This window comes from Sus scrofa, chromosome 2 (assembly GCF_054392235.1).
Source record: "Sus scrofa isolate SSC_HxYL_T2T_F1_AM1 chromosome 2, Sscrofa_HxYL_maternal_Yorkshire_Landrace_v2.0, whole genome shotgun sequence".
In the NCBI taxonomy this organism is placed as follows: domain Eukaryota; kingdom Metazoa; phylum Chordata; class Mammalia; order Artiodactyla; family Suidae; genus Sus; species Sus scrofa.
The window spans coordinates 72,964,178-72,989,117 of NC_139384.1; the positions used below are offsets into that span (position 1 = coordinate 72,964,178).

At 37.5% G+C, this 24,940-nt stretch overlaps 2 pseudogenes; both read right to left on the reverse strand.

Annotated features, from left to right (window-relative positions):
* Positions 1-3,001: 3,001 nt before the first annotated feature.
* LOC100512890 (olfactory receptor 7A10-like) lies at positions 3,002-3,955 on the reverse strand (annotated as a pseudogene).
* Positions 3,956-20,691: 16,736 nt separating this feature from the next.
* On the reverse strand, positions 20,692-21,654 carry LOC110259624 (olfactory receptor-like protein OLF4; annotated as a pseudogene).
* Positions 21,655-24,940: the final 3,286 nt, after the last annotated feature.

Genomic DNA, 24,940 nt, shown 5'->3' on the forward strand with positions numbered 1-24,940 from the left:
TTACCAAAACAAGTCATAGAAAGATAAATACTATGGTATCACTTAGAATGTAAAAAAATAAAAAAGAATGTGGATGCAAATATAGACTCACAGATCTAGAAGACAAACTTGTTGAGTGACTTGGTGGCCTAGCAGTTAAGGATCTGGTGTGGTCACTGCTGTGGCTTTGATCACTGCTGTGGTGCAGGCTTGATCCTTGGCCTGGGAACATCTATATGCCCTGGGCATGGCCAAAGAAGGAGGAGGAGAAGGAGGAGAAGGAGGAGGAGAAGGAAGAGGAGGGGGAGGGGGGGGAGGAAGATGAGGAGGAGGAGGAGGAGGAGAAGAAGAAGGAGAAAACAAACTTCTGCTTATCAAAAGGGAGAGGGTATTGTGGATGGTCTAATTCAATGTATGATTAACAAATCAAATTGGTATATAAGAAATAAAGCAACAAAACTGTACTGAATACATCATGGAATTATAAATATTTAGGGAACATAATATGTAAAAAATGCCAATCACTATGCTGTTTCCTTGAAACTAATTAATATTTTAAATCAATTATAGCTTAATAAATTTTTTTTAAAAAAGGATGAAATCTTGCCATTTGCAGCTAAATGGATGTACCCTGAGTGCATTACACTAAGTGAAATAAATCTGATGGAAAAGACAAATACCATGTTATTTCACTCATGAAGAATAGAACAACAACAAAACACACACACACACACAGTAAATAAACAAAGAAGCCAAAGAAAATCAAACATGTACATACAGAGAACTGAGTTGGTTATCAGAGGAAGTGGTAGGTGGGGAGGGTGGAATTGGTAAAGGGGATTAACTATATGGTAACTGATGGAAACAAAATTTACTGTATACAGAAATATAGACATAAGGTTGGACACATAAAACTTGAATAATATTATAAACCACCAACACTGCAATAAAGAATAAGTGAAAAAACCAAAAACCTGTATACTTTTGGTCTCATTTGCTTTTCTAGAATTATTCATCTGCTGAAAGTGGAAGTGAAAGTAAAGCTTTACTCAACTGAGTAATACTTGTGTTAGACTGTTTGTAGAGACGTCCCCAATTCTGCACCTTTCTCTGTAACCATGTCTTTTGCAATGTGATGGTGAAGTACCTTCTATGAAAAGGTGGAGTCAGTTTTTCCACCTTTATATCTGTGCTGGATGTGGGATGTTTTATTTGATTTGCCCCCCAGGAATATATTCAAAATGATTTGCCTTCAGAGGAACTGGTGCCTTTCACCTGAACTTTCCTGGAACTCTACTCCAGAAATGGGAACAAATCCATATGGCCCATTCAGAGGACTGCAGGCATGTGGATCAGAGCCTGACCATCCCAGCCAAGGCCATGATACATCCGCCTACAGATAGCTGAGCACCCAGAATATGAGAATGCTCATCCAGGATCAACAGAGTCTCTCCAGGTGAAGTATAGGTGAATAAAGACACCTATGAGGATCTCAGCAAAGGTCAGAACAATTCAGCACTATACAATTCTGTTTTGTAATAAAGGCACAAAGACAAAACTTTTTTTTTTTTTTTGGTCTTTTTGCCTTTTCTAGGGCAGCTCCCATGGGATGTGGAGGTTCCCAGGCTAGGGGTTGAATCAGAGCTGTAGCCACCTGCCTATACCAGAGCCACAGCAACGCGGGATCCAAGCCGCATCTGTGACCTACACCAGAGCTCACGGCAATGCCAGATCCTTAACCCACTGAGCAAGGCCAGGGACTGAACCCGCAACCTCATGGTTCCTTGTCGGATTCGTTAACCACTGTGCCACGACGGGAATTCCCAAAGACAAAACTTTTACTTTCAGGACGGATTTTTGTATAGCAATAGTTTACTGATACAATGATAAAAATGAAATAATGAGAAGACCATTTTAAAAATCGTTTTTCATTTTTGGTATTTGCTTTAATATTTAAGAGAAAAATATGATCATTTCTAATTTCATGTATATTTCAGAAAACAATAGTGGAATATGACTTAATGGAGTTTCCCTTCCAGGCAACTAGCAAATTTTAGAAGAAAATGAATATTTGTGTAGAAACATTGGTGATCATCAAGCACATGACTGGGTGGGAATTCATGCAATCTAGCAAATCATGCCTTGAACATAATGATTAAAGTGATTCCTGATCAAAAAGAGGACATAACACAGATGATATTTACAATGTACACATTTCTCCTATTACCATTCTGTGTATCGTTAGGAAAGAGTGAGATATTTTCATTAAGAGCAATGGAAGTAGTCATTAGTAGGCAGCACTGAAAGTTTTTAAGCATGCACAGGACATAATCAATAAAAACACATAGAACAAGGCTACAACTCCAAAATATAAACCCCCCTTGACTTGAATATCTATATCACATAATTTAAGGGATAGATATACAGCATGAAAAATAAATGTTTTCTCAGTAATACAAAACATATTTTTAAAAATTTACTGGTCTATATTTAGCCCATGTACGATTCTAAAGACACATTACGTCAAACTCTTAGACTAGGAGTTCCTGTCCTGGCTCAGGTGAAAGAAAACTGACTAGCATCCATAAGGACACAGGTTCGGTCCCTGGCCTTGCTCAGTGGGTTAAGGATCCAGAGTTGCCATGAGCAGACATGGCTCAGAAATGGCATTGCTGTGGCTGTGGCATAGGCTGGCAGCTACAGCTCTGATTCATCCCCCACCCTGGGAACCACCATATGCCATGGGTGTGGCCCTAAAAAGACAAAAACAAAAAAAAAAAAATTGAGAATAAATTTGAGAGTGTGAAAAGAACATGAAATGGAGAAACACTTGAATATGAATGAGATCACAGTTTAATCAAGTGAGTGACCTAAATTTTATGGAGGAGTTGAAGTCTAGGAAATGAAAATTCCAGGAAATAATTAGAAGGAGCAAGTTCTTTCACAATCTGATCAAAGAATCTGATAAAAACTGTGGATTTCTGGCTTTGAAGCTTTGAAATCTTCAACCATGTGGCCTTCTTCAGCCAAGGACAAGTGGTCACTTCATAGGTACCATTCTAAAGAATGCTTTCAGAGCCCTCTTTATGTCCTTGTTCCTCAGACTGTAGATAAAGGGGTTCATCATGGGTGTGACCAAAGTGTACATCACTGAGGCAATTACACGTGAGTGTGAACTGTGTGTATCTGCAGAGCTAAGGTACACCCCTAGGCTTGTGCAATAAAATAAGGAGACAACTGAGAGGTGAGACACACAGGTGGAAAATGCCTTATACTTCCCCTGAGCAGATGTGATTCTACGTATAGAGGAAACTATCTTAGAGTAAGAGTAAAGGATAGCAGCGAGGGGACCTCCACCCAGCAGCAATCCTGCAAAATACATCACCATGTCATTAAGAAAAGTGTCAGAACAGGCAAGGTGGACCATCTGATTGAGTTCACAGAAATAGTGAGGGATTTTCACTTTGTTATAGAAGGAGAGCTTCAACACCATTAGAGTTTGTAACAAAGAATACAGGACACTGATGATCCAGCTAATAAGAACCAGAATTCCACAGAGCTGAGGATTCATGATGACTGTGTAGTGCAGGGGGTGGCAGATGGCAACAAAGCGGTCATAGGCCATCACTGTAAGTAGGAAATCATCCAACCCTGCAAGCAATATGAAAAAATACATCTGTGTGATGCAGCCTGCATAGGTTATGACTTGGTTCTCTGTCTGTGTATTCACCAGCATCTTTGGGATGGTGGTGGAGGTGAAACAGATGTCCACAAAGGACAGGTTGGAGAGAAAACAGTACATGGGGGTGTGGAGGTGGGAGTCTGAGCTGACGGCCAGGATGATGAGCAGGTTTCCAAACACAGTGATCAGGTACATGGAGAGGAAAAGCCCAACAATGAGGGAGTGAAGTTCTGTTCTTTCTGAAAATCCCAGAAGAAGAAATTCTGAAACACCTGTTATATTTCTCAGTGTCATGTCGTGGATTTGACTACAAGGAAAGGATAAAAAAATGTGACTAATTTTCATGCAAATAGACATTAATCACATTATTGAAATGCTACTTTTTATATTCTGTTGCTAGGAAATTGATGTCAATATTTTGTCCTTGGATTTAACAATGAGTATATTGTTTTGGAAATCAAAATTTCCTAAAATGAAATTATGAGGTATTGATATGGCAAATAACGGCATTATCTATCTATCTATCTATCTATCTATCTATCTATCTATCTATCATCTTGTCATATGGTGACAGATGCTATGAAGGAAATAAAAGCTAGTGGGATGGAAAGAGTAATTTGGGACGGTATTTTTTTTTAAGGTGTTCAGATAAGACATGCAGATAAAGTGATATATGAAAAGAGACTCCAAGGAAAAAGAGCAGGGCCATGAATATTAGGAAAAATATGTGCGAGGCAGGAAAAACAGCCAGTGACAAAGCCCTAGGAAGGGACTTGTTTCAGATGTTCAAGTGGGGAGGATCATGGGCAGGAGGGAGGGTGAGGAGAAATGCTGCCAGAGATTAGATAGGAACAAGGTCACCTTCCTTCTGATGCTAGACTTCAAGTCACAAAGAGTCCCTCATCTATATTTCTCCATCACTTTATAAAAGTTTTGCAAGGCTGTCCTGCATGTTGAACTGCATGTCGTCTTTAATACCTTCTGTTGAATGAGGTCTGGTCTCTGTGTATAAGAATCCGACTTAACTTTACAATTCAAAACACACACATAATAAACCCTGGCTCCTTAGGCTGTGTTATTTCCATGTATTTTCACCCTAAACTATCCTGAATGAATTAGAGGTTGATACAACTCTAGTTGTTTTGATCAGATTATGTATAAATGGCATCCAGACATTCCAGTTTGTAATCTTCCCAGATGCCGATAAACATGGTGCTTGATTTGAGTATGGTCATTTTATGCCTTGCATTAAAGATACATGAATTTTTTTAGTGAACCAATATGCCTGTATGCATATTCTCTCTATATATACATAGAGAGAGCGAGAGTGGCAGAGGCAGAGAGAATGGACATAAAAGAAATAGAGATCTAATAAACCCAAATGACCCTTGAGAGATAATAGCCAAAAAAATCTTCTTTTCTTCTTGTGACTTTTCAGGTGCTGTTATACTCCTTTGATGCCCAGGAGAGATAATTTAAAACATAAATTTATCCAAAGATAAATATCTTATGGTCTGAAATATTTATGGATTGTATGGCCCAGGAGAAAAATGAGCCAGAGGAATTAAACCAAAACTTCACAAAAGAAGGTGTATTAAGTATGATGAATATGAATTGAACTTTACTCACTTTTTGATCAGGCAGGAACATTGTTTTTCCTGTGACTATTTCCTCTTCATTTGACTAATTCCTTTTACATGGTCTGAAAGCAGAGGAAGCAAGCCTCTTTCTCCCTTTTCATAGGTGGTATCTTCTCTTTGCTATTCATAGGTTTTGATCATTTTTCTGCTGTCTTCTGGACACAGTCTAATCCTTATTCTGATATTGTCTGACCATCAATGGCCTCCAAAATCTATACACATCAAAACTATAAACACCATGACAATTCTAACTTTTCACCGAGTAACTTTCTTCTTCTTAGTTATCTGAGGACATTGTATTATACACACATTTCTTTCTTTGTGCTGTGTCTTCAGTAATAATGCTAGCTCCGAACATGCTAGGACTTTAAATAACTGTTTTGTTCATCTTCATATTTTAACTGAGTATGTGAGTACATGTGCACCTGGACAAAAATAAATTTAGACAAATCAAAAGTTAGGAAATAAAATGAATCACAAGAAAAATGAAACCAGCTTAAGTAGAATGGTTTCAAAACAAATGTATTGAATGGAGCATTGAAAATTAATGGTCAAGAAATATAGTAGCAAAAATTTGTGATGTCAATATGGATTAATTAAATTGACAATGACCTAAATGCAAATCATACACTATATAATGTTCCTAGAATGCTCTGGCATGCAAGACATGCTCAGTTATTATTATTGAAAGAATTAGGACTTGTCTTACTATATATGAACACTTAATATATGGAAAGGTTGTATTTCAATTTATTTGGAAAGGTTGAATTGTTGATAAAAGTGGGCCTACATGTCTGTCTATCTATCTTGCAAAAAATTTTCTTACTCTCCTTACACATCTTACAAAAAATCAGAGAGATTACAACTTTGGTGTAAGAATAACCAACCATTTTAGGTGAACAAAGACAAGTAAATATATAAAATCAATGGGTGGGCAAAACTATCTTAAATATTGCAAAATCACAGAAGCAATAGACCTGTATAACTAAATAAAGTTAAAAAATTAAGGGCCAAAAATATGCCTCACAAGTCAATTGAAAAACAATCAAATTGTAAGAAATATTTGAAAGGCTGATAATTGTAGAACATAGATATATGTGATATGAGCATATAGTTCTTATAGGCAAATCTATATGATGGTCTAATATTAACTCAATATTGGCTCTAACTCAATATTGGCTTAAGAAATCTACGTGAAGGGAGTTCCCTTTGTGGCTCAAAGGTTAATGAACCTGACTAGGATCCATAAGGATGCGGGTTCAATCCCTGGCCTTGCTCAGTGGGTTAAGGATCTGGCATTGCTGTGGCTGTGGTGTAGGCCAGCAGCTGTAGCTCTGATTGGACTCCTAGCCTGGGAATTTCCATATGCGCAGGTGCAGCTCTTTAAAAAAAAAAAAAAGGAAAAGAAAACTACATGAAATCTCTTTCATATCTTGGCTACGGGAAAAAAAATTAAAGGTCTGTCAAATGTGGACTGAGAACTTTGGAACCAGTAGCAAAGGAGATTCCCTTATTTTTCTGGCAGAAATGCGAGGTATTATAACATTTTAGGGGAAAATATGATGACAGCTATAGGGATTCAATATGCAGGATATTCTTTAACTCAGGGTTCTTCAGTGTTGGGACAATGGACATCCTGGGCCAGATTATTGGCTATGATAGAGTCTGCTCTGTGCAGTGTAGTAGGTTTGGAGGATCTCAGACCTCTTCTGAACCCTCCATGTGTGGACAGACAAAAAACCCTGGCCATATTTAATGGGCTCAGGGGGGAAATCATCCACAGTTAGAACTTCACTATTTTAGCATATTTTTGTGAGTTCCCACTATAGCTTAATGGGGTCAGCAGAGTCTCTGGAGCACTGGGACACAGGTTCTACCCAGCCTAGGCAGTGGGTTAATGATCTGATGTTGCTGCAGCTGCAGCATAGGTTGCAATTCTGGCTTGGATTTGATCCCTGGCCAGGGACACCATATGCTGAGAGCTTGCCCAAAATAATAGTAATAACAATAACAATAATAATAATAATAATAATAGTATGCCAAAATCTATATTTTTTGTGGCATTGATATAATAGTGAGTTAATGATAAAGGATATGAAAGACCATCAAAACGAGAGTGGCATAAGCACAACATAAACTGTTATACAGCCATAAAAATAATGAGTCTTAGAGTTTCTATTGTGACTCAACTGTAATGAACCCAACTAGTATCTATGAGGATGCAGGTTCCATTCTTGGCCCCAGTCAGTGGGTTAAGGATCCAGTGTTGCTGTGAGTTGCAGTGTAGGTTGCAGATGGGGCTCATCTGTGGCTGTGGCTGTGGCTGTGGTGGAGGCTGGCAGCTGTAGCTCCAATTCGACCCCTAGCCTGGGAAATCCCATATGCTGCAGGTGCAGCCCTAAAAGATAAAAAATAAATAAAAAAGTGATTCTTTATTATACTAGTGATTGGAGGCAAGTCTGTGAAGAATTATTTTGTAAGAAGGAAGGTAGGAAAAAAGTCATGAACAGTGACTGCACTAAAACCTAGAGAGCATTCAAACATGCATAGGATCCTATTATTCATCAGTGTAAAATTGTATGAGTATGTGGGTATGTATAACATAGAAGTTTTACTTATTTTTTCCATTCTTTATTAAAGTATAGCTGATTTAAGTGTTGTGCCAATCACTGCTGTAGTAAAGTGATCCAGGCATACATATAAATACATTCTTTTGAAGTATTACAAGAAAATAAGGCCTTATGGGAAAAATGCCAGTGAGAATGAAATGAGGTTAAGTGGAGTGGTTTTGAAGAAACTGTATGTAATAAAGTGGAATGAAAATCTATAACTGAGTTATATAAAGACATATAATTTAACAAAATAAACTTGGGTCACAACATAAAATTATATTGCCAATGACCAGGAAATAAAGCAGGGAGATAAAGCAGGGTCTAAGTTATGATTTCATCTTAGATGAAGATTTGTGGATTTCAGTGTTCATACGGAGAACACAGATGATCTTCTGTCAAACAGTAAAGGAGGATGCTTTCCAAAAATGTCTGGACATGATGTAACTTTTAGATATAGAGCTAATTGGAAAGGGTTAAAAAGAAGATGAAGGAGAAAGTGAGATATAAAAACTTTTTTTTTTTTTTTGTCTTTTTCCCATTACTAGGGCCACTCCTGCGGCATATGGAGGTTCCCAGGCTAGGGGTCTAATTGGAGCTGTAGTCACCGGCCTACACCAGAGCCACAGCAACTTGGGATCTGAGCTGCGTCTGCAACCTACACCACAGCTCACGGCAACGCCGGATCCCCAACCCACTGAGCAAGGCCAGGGACCGAACCCTCAACCTCATGGTTCCTAGTCGGATTCGTTAACCACTGCGCCACGATGGGAACGCCCAAGATGTAAAAACTTGTTGGCTGTTCACGTTTTGGCTCAGTGGGTCAAGAACCTGACATAGTGTCTGTGAGGATGCAGGTTCAGTCCCTCGCCTACATCTGTGTGATAAAAATCTGGCATTGCCACAAGCTGTGGTGTAGGTTGCAGATACAGCTCAGATATGGTGTTGCTGTGGCTCTGGCATAGGTCTCAGCTGTATCTGATTTGATGCTTGGCCCAGGAACTTCCATATTTGCAGGGATAGTCATAAAAGTATTATTTTTAATTTTTTTTTGGAAACTTACAAAGGGTGATATATTAGTTGTAATGCTGCAGAATTTTTTGCTTAAAATAGTGATTTGCAAGTGAAGAATATTAAAATGTTAGTTAATTTGATAGGAAAAAATAGAAAAGCAATGGAGATCATATATGCCTGAAATGTAGATGTGACTACCAAAATTTACGTATACCCACAATTTCTCTCAAATACATCTGTACAGACATAAAATAACTATAATCAAATAGCTAGTTTATGAAAAAGAACTTCAATTCTTTGTTTGAAAATTTACCCAAAAGTAGGAATAAAATGTTCTGATCCCACTATACAAAATCAGAAAACTCATGCAGATAATTTGAAATAAAATAAATGATGGCCAACATTCAGAAAAATTTGTTAAGTACAAATTTGTCTGAGGATGCAAAGAAACAATTAAATAAATTTACTGAGTTAGAACATTGTCTGGAAAGTAGTTTGGATCAAGAAATGAAGAAAAATAATGAATTAGAAAAACAGCTTACTGGGTAAGATTTTAGTATTTCAGATCATTTCAATGATTAATTGATTTAACTGTAATTTTATTTCATTAAAACCTAGAAGTATTTTCATAATTAACAAAAATTCCCTATTTAAAATTTTAAAAAAATGAAAGGGCAACAAATCCACCTACATATTTGGCTGCAGAGGTAAGGAAATAATTGCTAAAGGAGTTCATTAGCAACCCCTCTTTACGCTTCTTTTTTTTTTCATATTTTTCCTAAGAAATTGTGAAGTGTATGTCTCTGGCAACTACTGTTGCAGGATGTATTTTCAGTCATTTCTTGGTGTGCATCTTATTCATCAATACTGAAACATGTTCCATAAGCTCAGTCACAAAAATTAGAAAGAAATGATCCTCAATATATATTATATCCTTCCATCCCTAACATGCTGTTTCTCTACACAAGTTATTTCATACAATTTTGGACACATGTTCTACTTTTATTGTAAGCACTTCATGCTTCTCATCCCACTTCCGACTGGGTTTCCATTCCTACCATTGAATTGGCATCACTGAATGTTGCCTTAGTGAGTTTAATGTTTACTTCTGTATTTAGGACCATAAAAATATGGTGTTATTTAACCGAGGAAGCAAACAATCTTAGTGGTTTTTGGGCTCTGAGTTATGCTGAGTTGGTTCTCTGGTGACCTCATAGAAAAATTTTTGGATTTCATTTAACCTAACTTATTTCTGCAATGTCTTTTTGGCTCTTGGACTCACCTGCATGGGAACTCTAGAATGAAGGTCTCCCTGTGGAAGTCTGAATGTCTTCCTGGATGGTTGATGATGGAGAGTGAAGTTCTGTCCCCAGGCAAGCCAGCAGGAAGGGGTTAAGCAATAGCCAGTTAGTCAGACATAGGACTCTAAAAAGCAACACACTGTCTCATCCATGCATGGGTTTTACAAGTTCAGGAACTGAGCAGAGGATTTTAAAACTCTTTGCATCTCTTCATTAGGTATAGTTGCTTTATGTTACAATGACCTATAAGCACATGACTTCCCTGTGGGACTTGGTCTGGACAGAAGGATTTTTCCTGCTGATTCTCTGTTCCCAGGATACCAGTTACAAGCCAGATGAATTCAATTTTTTAAAAAGTAGAGAAGAGTTTATTTAAAGTGTTGCATCAATTTCTGCTGTACAGCATAATGATTAAGTCATGCATATATGTACATTCATGTTCTCATATCATCTTCCAGCTGGTCTATCCCAAGAGACTGGATATAGTTCCCTGTGCTAACGCAGTGGTATCTCTTTGCTTATCCATTCTAAATGTAATAGTTTATATCTACCAACCACAAAGTCCCCGTCTATCCCACAACTCCTGCCTCCCCCTTGGCAAAAACAATCCATTCTCTATGTCTGTGAGTCTGTTTCTGTTTTGTAGATAGGTTCATTTGTGCCATATTTTAGATTCCACATATAAGTGATAATCATATGGCATTTGACTTTCTCTTTCTGACTTACTTCACTTAGCATGAAAATCTCTAGTTGCATCCATGTTGCTGAAAATGGCATTATTCCTTTCTTTTTATGGCTGAGTAATATCCCATTGTGTATGTGTACCACATCTTCTTAATCCACCCATCTGTCAATAGACATTTAGATTATTTAAAAGTCCTGTCTACTGTGAATAGTGCTGCAATGAACATAGGAGTGCATGTATCTTTTTGAATGAAAGTTTTGTCCAGATATATGTCCTGGAGTGGGATTGCTGGATCATTTGGTAATTCTGTATTTTGTTTCCTGAGGTACCTCCATACTGTTTCTCTAGTGGTTGTATCAATTTACATTCCTACAAACAGTGTAGGAGTGTTACCTTTTTCCACACCCTTTCCAGCATTCCATTTGTATTAATCATTCTCCATTAACTCTTTTTACTTCCAGAGGGCTAAACTCTCAGCACTTTATCCCAATCCTGAATTTAAATTTTCTCCAACATGTGAGACTAAGGCAATTTCCCTGACTAGGTCCCTTGGATCATTAGTTATTGACTGGTGGTGGGTATGGGTACACAGCCCATGACATTAATGCCCTCTTGTAAGAGGGACAATTTCATTCCTTTAAAGTAAAATATTGAACAGTGTGTTCTTTGGATTCCTGACACTTTTGCTAAAATCATTAGGAATTTCATACTTATATTTGCAGTTGAGAGCTGTCATTTTGCCTCTCATTATAAAATATTTGTAAGTTATGGGACTTATTTAGATATTTTTGAGTACTACCACCTACTTTAACACATTACAGGGATTATTTGAATTTTTAGAGATGTTATTTCTGTGAGCTTGTGTTATTATAATTCTATCCTCCATTTCAGGAATGCGGTTCAGAAGAATTTAATGTTCTTCTGAAGATTAAAAACTGATCCTTGAATGGAGTCTTGATAGGAATTCTATCAGAATGCTTTCAGTGTTCAGATTCTGATTTGTGGTTCTCAACCAGAGGTGGCTTTTCTCCATGGAGCTAACATTTTCCACACAGTAGGTATTTTATTCTCTGCAAAACAACTCAAGAATATGGTCCAGGAAATATCCATAGCCTTTGAGGAGGAACTAAAGTCCCTGACTTTGTTTTATGGATAAATTATGATTATTTTTTCTTGCTTGATTGCTTTCCTTTGTTTCTGGATTTTCTTACTTTTCCAATTAAATTTGCTGTTTGGATTATTTTTTTAAAATTTTTAGGGTTGCACTGGTGGCATATGGAGGTTCCCACGCTAGTGGCTGAATAGGAGCTACAGCATCTGGCTTGCACAACAGCTTACAGCAATGCCAGAATTTTAACCCAATGAACAAGGTCAGGATTGCACCCACTACCTAATGGTTCCTAGTCAGATTCATTTCCACTGTGCCACAATGGGAACTCCCAAATGCAGTTTCTTATTCAGCAGTTCTTCCCAGCTGAGGCATGAAGCTCCTGGGTGATCTTGATGGCAGAGGTACTGAACTGTGGACAACTCTTTGAGTAAGCAAGGCTCTGGTTATGTTTTAGAGTACATAGTATTACATTTTTCTACCCCAAATTATCTTTGTCTGAAATTTTGAATAAAAAGTGAATGTGTTCCTTCCTGATATGTGAAAAATTCTAATTCTTTTACATAAGGATACTTGAATCACACCAAGTAATATACTTCCAAAAAGTTTTAATAGACCTTATTTTGAAAGAAGATATATAGATGATTAATAGACAAATGTAAATGTGTTCCTATCACTAATTAGAGAAATGGAAATGAAAACAGTGGAGATATTGCCTCATGCCTGTTAGCATGGCTATTACCAAAATTAAGAAATAAGTGTTGGCATGAATGTGGATAAAAGTGAACATTTTTTATTGAAGAGATTGTCTTTTCCACATTGTAAGTACTTTGCTCTTTTCAAATAAAGGAATTGTCCATATATGTATTCACTCTTGATGAGAATGTAGATTGGTGCTGCCACTGTGGAAAACAGTATATATATTGCTCAAAAGTTAAGATTAGGACTACCATATGATCCATCAATTCCAGTTTTGAGTATTTATCCCCAAAATGTGATAACACAGTTTTAAAAGATGTATGCACCCCTAAGTTCATCACAACATTAGTTTCAATATCAAATATGGAAACAACCTGTGTGCCAATCAATGGATGAATGGATAAAGAAGAAGGTATAAGTACCCAGGGCTGTATTATGACCACTCACTCATAAGTATAGATGAAATCTTGGGGGAGATCAAGATGGCAGAGTAAGAGGGTGTGGAGCTCAGCTTGCCTACAAACATATCCAAAATACATCTACATGTGGAATAATTCTCACTGAAAGCTAACTGGAAATGACAGAAGAACTATTGTACAATGTAGACTATAAGAGAAAGATACCCAATCAGGTAGGAATAGAGGAAAAGCAATCCATCAGGATCTGTGCCTTTGGGAGGGGAAAAGGAGGAAAAAGGAGATTTCATGGGTGGATACTTGCTTTGATGAGTGAGCAATTCAACCAAAAACTGGGCACCTCATCATGGGGTCCTAGGCAGAGGAGACAAGCTTCCTTTGGTGGTTTTAGATTACTGGGACAGATGGAAGGACGGAGAAGTCTGGACTCCACTTGTGAGGAGTACATTCCCATAGTCTGCCATCTCCAAGGTCAGGGCAGAGAAAGGTTTGCTTTAGTGGCCACCAGGTTTCCAACAACTCTCTCACCAGGCAACAAAGCTGAGCTGAATGAATTCTCCAGCCTTGCTCACTCCATGCCACATTATAGCTCTGGATCTGAATTTTCTGGCAGAAACACAAACTGTTAGAAGATTTTAGGGAGTAGTCTGAAGCCTGCTACAAATATTTAAAGACAGGAATTCTCTAACTCAAGTTTCTTCAGTATTGGAACAATAGATATTCTGGACCAGATTATTGTTTGTGGTGGGTGTGTCCTGTGCATTGTGGGATGTTCAGAGCATCCCTAACCTCCCTCAGGTTTTCACATGTGACATCCATAAAGGTCTTTGAACTTTGCTCACTGTATCCTGTGAGAGCCACAGTTTGAGATTTACTACGGCAACATATTTTTACAGCATTGATATAATAGCAATTTAATGACAGGGAAAGACTGTGAAAGTGGGAGTAGCACAGGCACACAACATGTTAAATGGCCATAAAAATAAAGAATCGTTATTAGACTAGTGGTTGGAAAAATTAATGAGTAAGAAAGAAAATGGGACAAAAATAGGAAAAATGGCTGCATGAAAACCTGAAGAACATTTATGATGTATATGGAATCCTACTCATGCAATTGTGTAAAATTTTATGAATATGCATGTATACATAATATGGAAAGAGAAGTTTTAAACAAAAGTCAGAATTTAAGGGAAAATGTCAGATAATGAACTAGGTTAAGTAATGTTTGAAAACAACTGTATCTATCAAAATGGAAAGCAAATCTACAGGTATGTTATATGGAGATATGAAACAATAATAATTTAGAACATGAACAATGGTCACTAATATAAAATTAAATTGCCAAGGACTTGGATATAAAAGAACATAAAAGAAATGCTTTGAAAATGTAGGGAGATTAAAAAAAATAGAAAAAAATCAGTAAAACCAAGAACTGATTTTTGAAAAGGTAAACAAAATTGACAAACCAATGGCTAGACTTACCAAGAAGAGGAGAGAAAAAACCCAAATAAACAAAAAAAGAAATAACAAGGAAAATTCATAACAAATACTATGGAAATACAAAAAACCACGAGAGAATAGTATAAACAATTATATGCCAACAAATTTGACAACCTGGAAGAAATGGAAAATTCTCTAGAGACTTAGCACCTGCCAAAACTGAATCAAGAAGAAATACATGAACTGAAAAGACTAATCATTAGAAATGAAATTGAATATGTCAAAGAAACACTCCCTACAAATAAAAGTTCAGGACCAGATGGCTTCATAGGCAAATTCTACCAAACACACAAAGAGGAAATTATATTTATCCTCCTTAAACATTTTCAAAAAGTTGAAGAAGAAGGAACACTCCCAAAGGCATTCTATGATGCCACCATCACTCTAATTCAAAAACAAGACAAAGATACCACCAAAAAAGAAAACTATAGGCCAATGTCTTTGATGAATATAGACAAAAAAATTTTAGCCAACTGAATCCAACAGCATATCAAAAAGGTCATACACCACGACAAAGTGGGATTCATCCCTGGTTCACAAGGATGGTTCAACATATGCAAGTCAATTAATGTCATACACCACATTAACAACAGTCAAAAATCACATGATCATCTCAATAGACACAGAAAAAGCATTTGACAAAGTCCAAATCCATTCATGATCAAAACTGTTACCAAAGTGGGTATAGAGGCAGCATACCTTATCATAATCAAAGCCATTTATGACAAACCCACAGCAAAGATAATACTCAATGGAGGAAAGCTGAAAGCCTTCCCACTAAAATCTGGAGCAAGACAAGAATGCCCACTCTCACCACTGTTATTCAACATAGTACTGGAATGCTAGCCACAGCAATCAGACAAACAAAATAAATCAAAGGCATCCACATAGGAAGAGAAGAGGTAAAACTGTCACTGTATGCAGATGACATAATACTATATATAGAAAACCCTAAGGACTCAACTCAAAATCTACTTGAACTGATCAACAAATTCAGCAAAGGAGCAGGATATAAGATTAACTTTCAGAAATCAGTTGCATTTCTGCATCCTAAGAATGAAATATTAGAAAAGGAATACAGAAACACAATAACTTTTAAAACTTCACCCCCAAAAGTCAAATACCTGGGAATACACCTGACCAAGGAGGTAAAAGACTTATATGCTGAGAACTATAAAACATTAATCAAGGAAATTAAGGAGGATCCAAAGAAGTAGAAAGATTTCCCAAGCTCCTGGGTTGAAAAAATTACTATTGTAAAAATGGCTATACCAGCCAAAGCAATGTACAGATTCAATGCAATCCCTATCAAATTACCCATGAGATTTTATATGGAACAAGAAAAAAGAATCCAAAAATTTATATGGAACCACAAAAGACCCACAAAAACCCAGAATTCCAAAGCAATTCTGAGGAACAAAACCCAAGCAGGTGGCATAAACACCCTCCCCCCCAGACTTCAGGCAATATTACAAAGCCATAGTCATCAAGACAGTGTGGAACTTGTACCAAAACAGACATATTGACCAATGGAACAGAATAGAGAACACAGAAATAAACCCAGACACCTATGGTCACTTTGCCTTGACAAAGGAGGCCAGAACATAAAATGGGAAAAAGACAGTCTTTTCAGCAAGTATTGCTGGGAAACCTGAACAGCTGCAGGCAAGTCAGGGAAACTGGAACACACCCTTATGTCATGCACAAAATTAAACTCAAAATGGCTGAAAGACTTAAATATAAGACAAGACACCATCAAACTCCTGGAAGAGAACATAGGCAAAACATCCTCTGACATCAGCCTTACAAATGCTGTCTCAGGTCTATCTCTGAAAGCAACAGAAATAAAAGCAAAAATAAACAAATGGGACCTAATCAAACCGAAAAGCTTTTGCACAGCAAAGGAAACCAAAAAGAAAATAAAAAAGACAACTTACAGAATGGGAGAAAATAGTTTCAAGTGATGCAACTAACAAGGGCTTAATCTCTAGAATACACAAGCAACTTATACAACTCAACAGTAAGAAAGCTAACCACCCAATGGAAAAATGGGCAAAAGACCTGAATAGACAAATCTCCAAGGAAGATATAAAGATGGCCAACAAGCACATGAAACAATGCTGAACATCCCTGATTACTAGAGAAATGCAAATCAAAACTACCATGAGATACCACCTCACACCAGTCAGAATGGCCAGCATTAATAAGTCCACAAATAACAAATGCTGGAGCGGGTGTGGATAAAAAGGAACCCTCCTGCACTGTTGGTTGCAATGTAAACTGGTACAACCACTCTGGAGAACAGTATGGAGCTACCCTAGAAATCTATACATAGAACTTCCATAAGACCCAGCAATCCCACTCTTGGGCATATATCTGGACAACACTTTGCTTAAAAAAGACACATGAACCTGCATGTTCACTGCAGCCATATTCACAATAGCCAAGACATGGAAACAACACAAATGTCCATCGACAGATGATTGGATTAGGAAGAAGTGGTATATATACACAATGGAATACTACTCAGCCATAAAAAGAACAAAATAATGCCATTTGTAGCAGCATGGATGGAAGTAGAGACTCTCATCCTGAGTGAAGTAAGTCAGAAAGAGAAAGACAAATACCATATGACATCACTTATATCTGGAATTTAATATACAGCATAAATGAACCTTTCCACAGGAGAAAAACTCATGGACTTGGAGAAGATATTTATGGTTGCCAAGGTGGAGGGGGAGGGAGTGGGATGGACTGGGAGTCTGGGGTTAATAGATACAAACTGTTGCCTTTGGAATGGATTAGCAATGAGATCCTGCTCTGTAGCACTGGGAACTCTGTCTAGTCACTTATGATGGAGCATGATAATGTGAGAAAATACAATGTGTACAAGTTTGTGTAACTGGGTCACCATGCTGTACAGTAGGAACAAAATTGTATTGGGGAAATAATAATTGAAAATAAAAAATAAATAAAAGAAAAACAGGAGGATTTGACTCTAAAAGGGCAGCATAAGTGTATTTTTTTTAGGGCAATGGAACTGTTCTGTATATTAATTGCAGTGATGCTAATGTGGCCCTATGCATTCACCAAAATTCACAGCTATACCCACATCAGTGAATTTTATTGTATGTACTCTAAAAAAGTAAATTCACAGAAGTAAAAATGAAAGGCAGTAAAAAAAAATTAGGTATTATACACGATGGATTTACTAAATTTTTCCCAAGCCAATGAGGAATTTCCCACTTAATTCAGAAGTTGAGAGCTGTTCCCATGTCCCTCATCATACAATTTTGTAACTTTAAAATAAATAAATGTTATTATGTACCACTAGTTAGCATATTATTAAGACTGTCAAATTTAATTTTTACAACAGGGTGCTCTATGGGGCAGTACTTTTCTGAACTCCATTCTACATTGGAGAAACATGGCTCATAGGGATTTATTATTCTGCTGGAAGCTATAAACAAAGTAAAGGATGAGGTCTTGATTGGAATATGTTGGGGTGTTCCAGGTTCTTAAACTCCAGGGCAAGATTCTCAACCATAGAAGATTTTGTCCTTGGGATATTTATCAATATCTGAAGGAATGTTTCTAATTTCCTATAAACCACAGACACAGCCTCCATTACAAATAATTATTCTGCCCCAAAAGTCAAGAGTAAGATGGGGAGAAAACCTATTCCAGCTCAGAACATCTATACACTCCTGTGCATACAAATGACAAAGGTATCTCATTTAACTATAAATTCTGATTCATCAGGTCTCAGGTGGGCCCAGGAACTGCATTTCTAACAAGCCCCATGGTGTATTTGGTGCTTCAGGTCTTGGTATGAGGATCACAGTTTGGGTAGCAAGGCTGTAGAACTCTGTTAGAGTTGTGTGTACATGGGTTGAGTGTTCTCCACCAATAATCTTCTATGCATACATTTTGAAAGAAAAGATTTTCATTTACCTGATTGGAGCTTACACATAATTTATCACCAAAAACAGACCTGCCAATCCTTCACTTTGATGAAAATAGGATCCTTTCAAGTGGACACCAAAATCTATTCAGTGAATAGTTATAGAGCTTGAAAATGCAGTAATATTCTTAGTGACAAAAAGTATAGTTTAAAATTTCCATCATAGTTAATATTTTTCCCAGACTCAAATGCCGTATAAATGGAATGGATTCAAATTTGTGTTTCTGTGTAGATTCCATTGGGAAACCTGCAGTTAATTTTCATTTGTCAGTGATTATCATAGAAACTGTGGATGGAGCTGAATAATTTAATATGATTCAAATGAGAACTAAACCTAATAAGTGTCTATACACCAAGCTGTAACTTGGAAGTTTCTATTTTCAAAAAGAGTGGTTAAGACAGTGATATTCAGGAGTTCCTGTTGTGGTACGGCCATAAAGAATCTGACTAGTATCCATGAGGATGCAGGTTTGATCCCTGGCCTTGCTCAGTGGGTTGGCGATCCAGCATTGCCTTGAGCTATGCGGTAGGCTGGCAGCTGTAGATCCAATTTGACCCCTAGTCTAGGAACTTCCATATGCCATGAGTGCAGTTCTTAAAAAAAAAAAAAAAAAAAAAAAAAAAAAAAAAACGTGATATACAAAGGAATGTTATACACAAAACTGAAAAATTGTAGTCTCTGTTTCCACAATTATACCATTACCAATTGTACTATGACATAAATTGCCTTACCAATAAAATGTTTTTCATAGTATTACAAGAGCTCATGACAATTCTTTCCATTGAACAAGAGAAAATTTATTTGGGATGATGTATGTCATTGGATAAAAAAATCTTTCTGAATAAAGCCATATGACTCCATGAAGAAAATGTGAATTTTGAATATTTTGAGTGAGGTTTGGGGACAACATTGAGAAAGTAGGAAATTGACATAGGGGAAAACTTTCCACATATCAGACCAAGAAGGAAACTTATAAATGTGAGTTACTTCAAAAGTAAGGACTAATTGAATCAAAGAAATGAAAATTTTAGGAAATACAGGCAAGGAGCAAGTTCTGCCTTCACAATCTGATCAAATAATATTAAATTCTGGCTCTAACGCTTTACATCCTGAAAAAAAATTTTCCATCTCTATATAACTGCCTGCCAAAGTATGTCCCTTTATAGCTGCCATCTCAAAGAATCTTTTCAGAGCCCTCCTTTCTTCAGTTTTATAAAGATACATTTGACAAACTCTGCATATATTGTAAAAATAGTTAATGGAAGTTTTCCCTGGGAGTTAATGTTGCCTAGGAAAAAGGATGTAAAAGGCAAGAAATGGAGCATACATAAGCTTTGTTTACATATTTTTTTAAAAGATGTGTTTGACATACAACACCATATAAGTTTAAGGTATAGCGACAGCATAATGCTTGACATATATTTTGTGAAATGATTATTACAATAAATTTAGTTAACATCTGTCATCTTGCATAGATACAGAAACAAAAGAATCACATGAGTACTTAGGCATTTGGGCTCCCTCGTCATCCATTCTTCAAAGATGAGGACATATATACATATTTAGATATGTATATGCAAGTTGCCCTTCAACAACACAAGGCTTATGGGCACTGACATTTTGATTAGTCTAAAACCCTCATACAACTTTAGTCATTTCTCCATATGCACAGCTTCAATGCATCTTATTACATATAATAAAAATTACCTTAGTTGCCAGCTGTATTTTTCATAGATTAATGAAACTCATGACAATTCTTTTAGGGAGAGCGGAGAAAAATTACTTGGGATGATGTATATCATTTGAGAAGTAATTATTCTTAATATTCTAAAATCTCCCACTAAGGAATGGAATTTCCAAACATTTCTGATCCAAATGCGGAACAATTTTGAAGTGAGATAAAGTACAAACCACCTGTATATCAGAGGAAGGAAAATCTTGAAAAAGAATTCCCTGCAATTATATGCAGAAGCTGATCCCCCTAAAATGGAAATCCCAGAAAATAAATTGCAGGGGAAAATTTTATTATACAATGATCAAAAAAAAAAAAATCCTTATTTCTGGTTCTGAGAATTTGAGTCATGCACTAAAGGTCATTTCATCACTCCCAGGATAATTGTCCATTTTTTACCTGGCATCAAATAGAATCTCCTCAGAGCACTCTTTATGTCTTTATTTCTCAGACTGTAGATGAAGGGGTTTAGCATGGGGATGATCACAGTGTACATCACCGAGGCTATTGCACTTGAGTGTGAGTTGTGGGTAGCAGAAGAGCTGAGGTATACTCCTAATCCTGTACAGTAAAATAAGAGGACAGCCAAAAGGTGAGGCACACAGGTGGAAAATGCTTTATACTTCCCCTGAGCTGGTGAGATTCCATGAATGCAAGCAAATATTTTAGAGTAAGAATAAAGGATACCAGAAAAAGGACCAATGCTCATGAGGAGAGCTGCAAAACACATCACCAGGTTATTGAGAAATGTGTCAGAACTGGCAAGTTGTACCACCTGATTGAGTTCACAGAAAAAGTGGGGGATTTTCAAATCTGGACAGAAGGACAATCACGATACCATTAAGGTGTGTAACAAGGAATACATGGCCATCATTATCCAGGAGATCAGAACCAACAGTTCACAGAGTCCAGGGTTCATTACGCTCATGTAGTGCAGAGGGTGGCAGATGGCCACAAACCTGTCATAGGCCATCACACTCAGGAGAAGATCATCTAAGCCTCCAAACAGTATGTAAAAATATATCTGAGTGATGCAGCCTTCATAGGTTATGACTTTGCACTGGGTCTGTATGTCCCACAACATCTTTGGGATGGTGGTGGAGGTGAAACAGATGTCTACAAAGGACAGGTTGGATAGAAAAAAGTACATGGGTGTGTGGAGGTGGGAGTCTGAGCTGATGGCCAGGATGATGAGCAGGTTCCCAAACACAGAGATCAGGTACATGGAGAGGAAAATCCCAAATATAAGGGGCTGAAGTTTTGGATCCTCTGTAAGTCCCAGAAGGAGAAATTTTGAAATTTGTGTATCGTTCCCTGATTCCATTGGATGGAAGTGACTATCGGGAAAAAAAGGTAAATGGCATAATTAATTTCACCTAAACTGGCATAACTCAAATAGATGAAATACTTCAATTTCTTTTTTTTTTAATCTTTTTAGGGCTGCACCCACTGCATATGGACTTTCCCAGGCAAGGGGCTGAATTGAGCTATAGCTACTGATCTATGCAGCAGCCACAGCAACATGGGATCTGAGCTGTATCTTCGGCCTACATCACATCTCACAGCAATGTTGGTTCCTTAACCCACTGAGTAAGGCCAGGGATTGAGCCTGCATCCTCATGGATACCAGTCAGGTTCATTAACCACTGTGCCATCATGGGTACTCCCCAAATACTTCAATTTCTATGTTGCTGGCAAGAAAATTATGTTAATATTTTAGATATAGGTAACATCTTCTTGAGGTAATCCCCACTTCATCACTGACTAGGAATTTTTGTCCATTTCAGCATGCATTTAAGAAATATATATTGAGAACCAACCATGTTCCAAGCAACAGAGGGAATAAATTATGCTAAAAACCCAAATATCCCTTCCCCTTTGCCTTCTCCTTGAGAATGATTATAGAATGATAGATTCCCATAACCATTTGAAAGATGATATTCAAACAAAATGTTACATACTATGTCAGAAGATGAAAAATGTCTGAGGCATGAATTTTGAAAAGAAAAACAGGCAAAATGGGAGAACGGTAGGAAGTTTCATTTTGTGCAGAATGTTCAAACGAGGTCTGCAAAGTTATATTTGAATACAGACTTCAAGAAAGAGAGAGAAATAATTTTTATGATATTAGAAGTGTTTCTGGAAGAGGGAAGGGTCACTTCAAAGGACCTGAGGAAATTGCTGGTTTTCTTTGGTCTTTTGCCTTTTTAGGGCTGCACCCATGGCATATGGCGGTTTCCAGGCTAGGGGTCCAATTGGAGCTGTAGCCACTGGCCTACACCACAGCTACAGCAACATGAGATCCAAGCTGCATCTGCAACCTACACCACAGCTCACAGCAGTGCCAGATCCTTAACTCATTGAGCAAGTCCAGGGATCGAACCCATGTTCTCATGGATGCTAGTTGGGTTTGCTAGCCACTGAGCCACAAGGGGAACTAGATGCTGGCTTTCTATGTGTAGATCCAAACAAGGAAGCCAGTGGGGCAGAGTAATGAACAAAAGGCAGAGTGATGAGAGGCGGTGTCAGAGGTTGTTGAGGAAAAAGGTGGCTCCCCTCCAGTAGCTACAACTTGAGTGTACAGAGAATCTCCCTGTTCACATCCCATTCCTAGCATTTTACTCATTTTATTCATTTTATTACAAGGGTACCATTTAAATTAAAGATCCCCTTCTTAGCACTATCTGTTGATTGAATTCTGGCTTCTGTACATTTTGTTACCTTAATATATGAGTCAGATGCCTCTATTTTGAGAACTGCTCTCACTCTATAAGGCATAGGCACACACACCCCATGATGTCCTGGTCAGAATTACTACCACACATTTCTTACCCAGATACACCCTCCTTAAAACTCAAATGAGTCAGATCAGATTAGTTTTTCCATGGAAAATGTTTAGATTGCACCCAGAAATTCCACTTTATAAGCTTATCATGGACAAATAAACTCTGGGTTCCATTCTGGTCAGGCCACTTTCAGTTGAGTAGTTAAAGATATAAAAATAGTAGGAGAGAGAGACTTTGATAGAGAAATGAAACAGCCATATGGATGTTAGGGGGAAAGATCTAATAACCTCATCAGGTCCCAACACAATGTGATGAAAACCCCCCCATAGTTTGAAAACATTCCACCTCCAGGAGTTCCCGTCATGACACAGTGGTTAATGAATCCGACTAGGAACCATGAGGTTGCGGGTTTGATCCCTGGCCTTGCTCAGTGGGTTAAGGACCCGGCGTTGGTGTGAGCTGTGGTGTAGGTTGCAGATACGGCTCGGATCCCTCATTGCTGTGGCTCTGGTGTAGGCCGGTGGCTACAGCTCTGATTTGACCTCTAGCCTGGGAACCTCCATATGCTGCGGGAGCAGTCTTAGAAAAGGCAAAAAGACAAAAACAAAAACAAAAACAAAAAAACCCACAAAACATTCCAACTCCAGCAACATCTTCTTGATTACCAGGAAAAACAATAAAATAAATATTAGTATTTCTCAAGGACAGAAACAGTAGTATCTTTATGATGCAACATAATTTACATATTGAATATCCTAAAAGAAAAAAAATCAAGAAGGATAAACTAACACTACAAAAATTGAAATATGTAGCAGACAACTAAGTTGAGTGTGTTTTCTATGAAGAGGTTGAAGACTTCTTTTTCCTAAGACTTTTCCCTGTTTGTCTATTCTTGTCAATGAATAAGATCTTTGGGCTTTGGTCCTACTTTTACAAGAAATAGTTTATGCCGCCCATTCCTTTTTCAAATTGAGCTTTCATGAATATCATTTAATTGTCAACCCAGAGACTTGCAATGCCCAGTGCAATATTCACTCTTCAGCATCATAAATAAATATGTTATTAGGAAAGCCAGCCAACAAGCGCAGTGAGCTCTGGCACCTGGGATGTGCTAAAATGGTTCTCAGGTGACCTCAGGTACATGTTCTTGGCCTCCACTCTCTCTTATTCTATCCTGCCGTGTCTGGTCAGCTTTTGCACTCACCTACATATAGACTCTGAGAGGAAACCTTTTTTGCAGAAGTCAAAATTCTTCCCTAAATGACTGATGATGCTGACCAAAGCCTTGGCTCAAAACAAGACAATAGAAGATTAAGCATTAGTCTCCCATCCAGACTTAGGACTGCAACAGGAATGACAATGCCCTGTCAAAGCAACATTTGCAGAGGCTGAAGGAATGCACCAGAGGATGTATTTACAGCATACTATGTCTGCTCATTAGGCCTGTTTTCCTCTTATTACTCCAACCTCTAAGCATATAATTTCCCTTGGAGACACTGGTCTGGTCAGAATGGATTTTTTTTTTTTTTTTTGCTGATTCTCTATTCCTTGGAGACTGCATTATGAGTTAGGTGAAATTAATTTTTATTGCTCCTTCTCCTTTAATTCTCCTGCTACCAAAGGTCTAAGGCTGCCAGCACCTTATCATATCCCTGAATTCAAGTTTTCTCAAAAGGATAATATTAAGGAATTATCTGAAATCGGTCTCTGGGTCATCAAGAATTTGATTTGGGTTGTGTGGGGACAAAACCACTGAAATCTCTAAAAATTATTAGTCAGCTCTTCGAAAGGGGTGAATATAAAACAAATGACTACATTAATATA